This window comes from Pinus tabuliformis, chromosome J (genome assembly GCF_031772625.1).
Source record: "Pinus tabuliformis cultivar Carrire ecotype Pingquan chromosome J, CPIR1, whole genome shotgun sequence".
Classification (NCBI taxonomy): Eukaryota; Viridiplantae; Streptophyta; class Pinopsida; order Pinales; family Pinaceae; genus Pinus; species Pinus tabuliformis.
Window position 1 is genome coordinate 432,235,477 of NC_142295.1, and position 6,741 is coordinate 432,242,217.

General features: G+C 36.9%; 1 pseudogene; it reads right to left on the reverse strand.

Moving 5' to 3' along the window:
* Nucleotides 1-3,841: 3,841 nt before the first annotated feature.
* LOC149227659 (pentatricopeptide repeat-containing protein At4g14050, mitochondrial pseudogene) lies at nt 3,842-6,352 on the reverse strand (annotated as a pseudogene).
* Nucleotides 6,353-6,741: the final 389 nt, after the last annotated feature.

Sequence of the window (6,741 nt, forward strand, 5' to 3'; positions counted from 1 at the left end):
ATTAGAAATTTTTATCCGACCACAACAACTTTCGACTGCAAATCTTTGTCGCAAGCTATAAATTTGCCTATTTCCCCAAAAATGTCGTTTAGGGCCTCTCAAAATGGCTCCGGAAGTTCAAAACCCAATCGTCAAAAATAGAAAACTGCCAAAATAGGAAACTGTGTTGGAAATTAGGAAACTGAAAGGAAACAATGTTGGGGATCCAAGTGGAATAGGCGAGTGGCCACCAATATCCACCTGGATCAATACCAGAGTTGTAATAGTGACTCTAGAAAGTAGACCAATGCCGAAGAGAAACACTCAACGACACTTAGAAAGGAGGGGGCTTTCTGTAAACCATGCAGAGTAAAGCAATGGTAAATGTGCAGAGCTGACATGCTCTGGAAAGCGCCCAGGCCTAGCCCGCTCTAATACCACTGTTGAAATGTGCAACTAGAATCAAAGAATAAGTGTGAATTTCAATTTCACTAAAGATGATATACATATAAATACAACATCTTGACCATTGGATAGGACTTTCAGTAACTGTACCATAACCCTAACGAATTAGGCATCCAACAAACTTTAAAGCAAAAGAAACCAAATATGGAATTTACTTCTCGTAACCATCTAATCCATAAGTTGTTTGGTATTTTAAATTATAGTAAATTGGAAAGCTACTTAAGAAACCTGACTTGATTGTGTCTTGTCCTAAGAACCCTAACACCTATTAGGGAAGCCTCTCTTGTGTTGAACTTATCCTTCACTAAAACAAGGGAAGTTGTTGCTTAGGTGATAGTGGCAACATTGCTAATACTCCACTAGTTTTTGCACATCGTGAAGGCTTTATACTAAGATAAAAGGTTTTGTGATAGCACAAACTACCATTGCTTTTATCAACTCTATATTTCACCTAAAAGGTGGATACCTAGTTGATTACCAAAACTAGAGCAATGCTTATGAGTTAAATAAGGTGGGCAATGATAAAAAATATTCTAAAACATGAGAAACATGTAAACTATGAGCCGCCTAAATCCTGAAGAACGAGAGGTATATTTCACATTGAGCCACCTAAATCCTGAAGAACATGCAGCTATATTTGACATTGAGCCACCTAAATCATGAAGAACAAAAAGCTATATTTCACATTGAGCTGGATAAATCATATAGAACAAAAATCTATATTTCACATTGTGCTATTAAAAAGTCAAACTCCAAAACAAAAAATAAAGATGATGTAAAGCAGAATATAGCTCTCAACTTCTGCATTCAAACACCAAGAACAACACGAGCAAGTACATACAAAGGAGCTGGGAGCATCTATCCTATCCTACATGGAAAGGCCCAAAAGTGTTGCATACAACATTACAATTGTTTTATACTTTAGGAAAATCGGCTTCAGCACTCTTTATTGGTACTCATTATAAAAGAAAGTCGTAGTCTAATGAGGTTTTAAATTTGTCCAGAAAACTATAGAAATTTCGGTACAATTTTGATAAAATTTGGTAGAAAAATTTGTAAATTTAGGTTACAATTGTCAAGTTTCAAGATTTTGGGTGCCCCAGGGGTTTCTGATGGTGTTGAATCCATTTCCACATCAAAAACAAGATTCAAACACTCCTACTTCCAAATTTTTTGAAGAAAAAAAATTACCGAATTCCAACCATTTTTTACCATCCGAAAAAATTTGCTGCCTCAATAAACAACACCCAAAAAGAAAAGCAGTGTGGAAGCTAATCAAAAAAGAAAAGCAGTGTGGGAGCTAACCAAAAAAGTCAGTTAATGTAATTATGTCAATCAATCTCATCAACAAGGTGGGAATGAAGGGGAAAAGCCAGTTGGTGGGTTTGATTATGTCAATCAGCGGTACTTTGTGTTAGTTAATAAAAAGAGTAATTATCCACATGAGAAAGGTAATGAAGCAGAAAGTGGGAGATTTCATTAATAAAAAGGATTTTAATTATTCATGGCAGAGAGGTAATGAAATAAAAAGTGGGAGCTTTCATTATAAAAAGGCACCTAGGAATTAGAATAGCGTTTTTTGAGAGGTAGTGTAATTTAACGAGGTGATATATTTTTGGCTTTTTTCATTTAAATTTGGAGATATCATTTTTAGTGAGATTATAACATTTCATTATTTAAATTGTATTTTTTAATGTAAAAATGGATTCAACATCTTGGAAATCCCATGGAGCACTCAGACTATACAGACTCAACAACTTAAAACTACTTCCCAATTCATGGGCAAATTTCAAGCAAAATCAACTAAACAAATTACCCAGAAAATGACTAAAAAGTGGCAAATAATATTTACCATAGTTGTTTTTTCATCTTGTCCATCAGATAAGAATAATATGATATTCTATGGACATGAATAAAAAAACAGTAAGTCAATCATTAGCTTCTTGCATGGTGCTTAATATTTGCCCCAAAGAGTCACCTTGCCTTTCAGGAGGTTTGTTATTACAGAAAATCTATAAGACAACATTTTGGCCAGGAGGTTTGCTATTACAGAAAATCTGTAAGACAGTATTTTGGCCATGAGTAACATCCAGCGTCCATACTGCCCTTTGGATTTGGTCTGACTTTGTATCCAGATTCCATACCATCTCAAGAAGTTTCAGTCTTTATGAACAGTGGGATTTGAGTATTCAAGTCTATGTTGCAGGAAATGTGGCATAGAGGTTCGTTTTGTACGGAAACGGGTACGAAACGCGGAAACGCGTTTGGTACGGTCGTGAAACGCGTTTCCAGCCGTACTGCCACGTTTCCCGAAACGAAACGTGGCCAGTACGGCCGGAAACGCGTTTCAGGGCCGTAGGACCCACGTTTCCTCATTAACTTGTGTTTTTTTAATTTTTTTTTTTTTAATTTGTTTTTTAATTTACTTTTAGGGTATGTTAGTGATTTCTAGATGTGTGTCTAAAGTTATAAAAGTGAATTGCAGTTTATCAGGAAGTTTGAGGCATATGCAGTTCATGGTAATGTTAAATTCTTAAAGTAAAAGTGATATTCTCCTTTATTTTCCATTTTCATCCTTTTACTTAAATTTTTAACATTACCATGAAATGACTCGGGATGTTTGAGAGTGGTTTCGCCCTCATTGGATTTCATATGGAGAAAGTAGAATTTTAGATCTCACTCAAAATCCAGCAGACTTATTTGTTTTTCAGGATTTCAAGATTTCAGGATTGGGAGGATTGCAATGTTTCCACTGGATTTTATCATGTACTAAGGTATGGAACTTGTATTGAATCAAGAGAATCAAGCCCTCTATGCAGGGGAAACTCCCAATAATCAAGATCATGTAGGGTACTAGGGTATGAAACGTGTATTTAATCAAGAGCACTAAGGTCGTTCGACTATGTAGGAGGAGACTCCCAATACAACAGTGGTCCTTCTAAAAAATGGGATGTGAATGCAGAAAATCCTGATTTGGATCTCTCTCTTGCAGCCTTATAGTCTTTATTGTACTTGCAGCCTTATATATTAATATAAATAAAGGCTGATTTTGAGATTTGGATATATAATAAACGTTGCTTTTGGATATTCCGATATTTTTATTTTCATTATGTGATCATTCATGAGTAAATGTGATGTAAATTAAATCTTAATGTTTAAGTGTAATAAATTATAATGTATCATTTATGCTTTATGATTGCACATATATATATATATATAAATATATATATATATATATATAAATATATATATATATATATTCGCGTTTCCCCGTTTCCAAAATTTGGGGAGGTCGCGTTTTGTATCGCTTTCCGTTTCAGAAATTCATACCCGTTTCCCCGTTTCGTGCAACTTAAATTCAAGTGCTTTTACTAGTAAACACTTACGGACTTTTCTGTTGTTAGAGCTCTAAAATCAGCTATCGACTGTACTGCTTCATATTGCCGGAATTTCTACTGTTATTACTAAACTACTGCTGTTGGTACTGAATTCACTGTTGTTGTTTTCTCTGTTGTTAGGCCCCTATTAGTTTTGGATCTCGCATTTCTTTCCAAATTCCAGGTTTCTGTAGCAGTTTCGTTCAGATTTAAAAAATAGAAAACCGATTTCAAGTTATGTCCATAACACTCCATAGAGTAATACATGGATTTAGTGGCACTAGATGGTGATTTGTCATACTCGCTTGCTACCAATGCAAAATTGACAACCCTGCGTCAGCTTGCTATAATGCAATCTCATGTCTATAGCATGCTTCACTTAGTATTACCAATAATCCCCACAAGAACAATGTCCATCTTTGAAATGATGGTATCGGGTGGAATCCCTCACAACAATTTCTCGTCCTACAATCTTGGAAATGTACTTGGTTGCAGAGTGGCAATCACCGCAAACTCTAAGGTTCTTGACAACTCGGAGAGTTGTTCCAGGGGATGTGTTTATTAACCCAAATGCAATTGCTAACTTCTCACTATGGTGGCAAAGAATTTGTTCTTTCTCCTCATCCTTGACATCATTCAACACAAACTGTGTATCAGGAACATACCCTTGCACCTTCATCTCATGAGACAACCTATCCAACTCTTCATAGATTTCCTGTGTTTGTGGGTGTGTTCTGTCTCCTACAAGAAAAGCATGCACCTGTTTATTGACCTCAATCCAGCTATATCCAGGTGTCTTTTTTATGCATCTGTCTTTCATCATTTTCCGCAACTTCTCAATGTCACACCACCTGCGAGCCCTGGCATAAATATTTGAGAGAAGCACATAAGGTGCAGCATTGTGTGGATCCAATTCAAAAAGGTGTTCCGCTACACTTTCCCCTAACTCTACGTTGTTATGTGTTTTACAGGCTCCAAGCAAACAAATCCATGCAACAGGATCAGGCTGTATTGGCATTTTGTTGACGAAGTCTCGAGCTTCATCTAGGTACCCAGCACGGCCAAGAATGTCAACCATGCATAAATAATGTTCCCTTAAAGGTGCAATATGATAACATTCATCCATGCTATTGAAGTGTCTGTAGCCTTCATCCACTAGACCAGCATGGCTGCAAGCAGACAGAACACTAACAAAAGAAACATGGTTCGGCTTTATACCAGAAATTCTCATTTGTTCGAAGAGTTTGAGGGCTTCTTTGCCACTGCCATGCATAGCATATCCCGCAATCATTGCATTCCATGACACTGCATCTGGACTAGTCATTTTATCAAACAATTCACGTGCCTTCTGTATGCTCCCACATTTTGCATACATGTCTATCAACGCATTCACTGCAATGACATCAGACTGGAATCCATCTCGGATTATTCTTTCATGGATCTCTTTGCCCTGTTCCAAAGTTCCCAAATTAGCACACGCCGGAAGAACACCAGCCAAGGTTTTGGAGTCTGGCCTCACTCCATCGAACTGCATTTGCTGGAAAAGCCTCAGGGCTTCCATACCATGCCCATTCTGCGCCAATCCTGCAATCACTGCAGTCCATGCCACGACACTCCTTTGAGGCATTTCTTCAAACAGATTCATTCCTTCTTCAACAAACCCATTCCGCAAAAGTCCCGAAAGCATAGCATTCCAAGAAATCAAGTTTCGTTGAGGTATTTTGTCAAACACTTCGCGTGCAAGATCAACTCTCCCGCATTTCGCATACATATCAACTAGGGCAGTCATTACAATGACGTTTGACTGAAAACCACCTCTCATTATCATTTTTTGATGAATCTCCAACCCCTGTTCCAGATCTGCCATGTCTGCGCACGCTGGAAGGACACTAGCAAATGTAAACTGATTGGGTTCAACCCCTTCTCCTTGCATTTGCCGAAACAAACTCAATGCCTCCTCAGGAATACCCTCTTTCGCATAACCAGCAATCATGGCGGTCCAAGAAACCACATTGCGATCGGGCATTTGGTCAAAAACTCTGCGAGCATCCTTCACACTTCTGCATTCTACATACATATTGATTAGTGTGTTCTGCAAATATCTATCTGCTGCCAAAATGGATCCCTTTTCGTTCATGTGCATGTGGGCATGAATTAGTTTCCCATCTGCAAAGGCTTTCCTGCGAATACAATCCTGCAAGAGATGAACATATGTACAAGAGTCTATATGCTTGTCTGTAATATGCAAACTTTGGATCTGGAATTCCTTTTCCAGTATGGAATCTTTACAAGTCGATTTTCTGCGATCTTGTACAGATAAACTCTTGAAATTGGCTTGAACTTGAGTACAAATTGGCCGAACAAATAAAACTATCTTCATGATTGTATTCAGGTTGCCTATGCAAAACAGCCATTTTATTCCAGTGCGCCCAGTTGGGAATTAAAAACAGAAGAAGTATCTCCCAATGAAATATAGATTACGTTCCGAAATACAGAATCTAAATTGGCATCCAGAGTCTCAGTGCTCATATGCAAAGTTTAGAACTGGGATTGATTTGGAATTATGATTCACTTTTTAAAGATTAAATTAAATTATAATTACGAAAAATTTATTGAATATTATTTCACTTACTTTTACTGAGCAATGTATAATCTTTTTGCGTGGATCGCACGGAACTTAGCTGACCAAAACACTCAGAGTTGGCCTAAAAGAGTTACGTCAAAAAAAACCAAGTGCTATACAGTAGTTATTACTCTGGACTAGTTTAAATATAACTACTCTGGATTAGTTTAAATATAATTAAATAAAGGGAACAAAAAGATTCGGTGGTTATTATTCTTTATTAGTTTAAATATAATTAAATAAAGGAAAAAAAAAGTTAGTAATTATTACCCTAAACTAAATATGGTTAAATAAAGG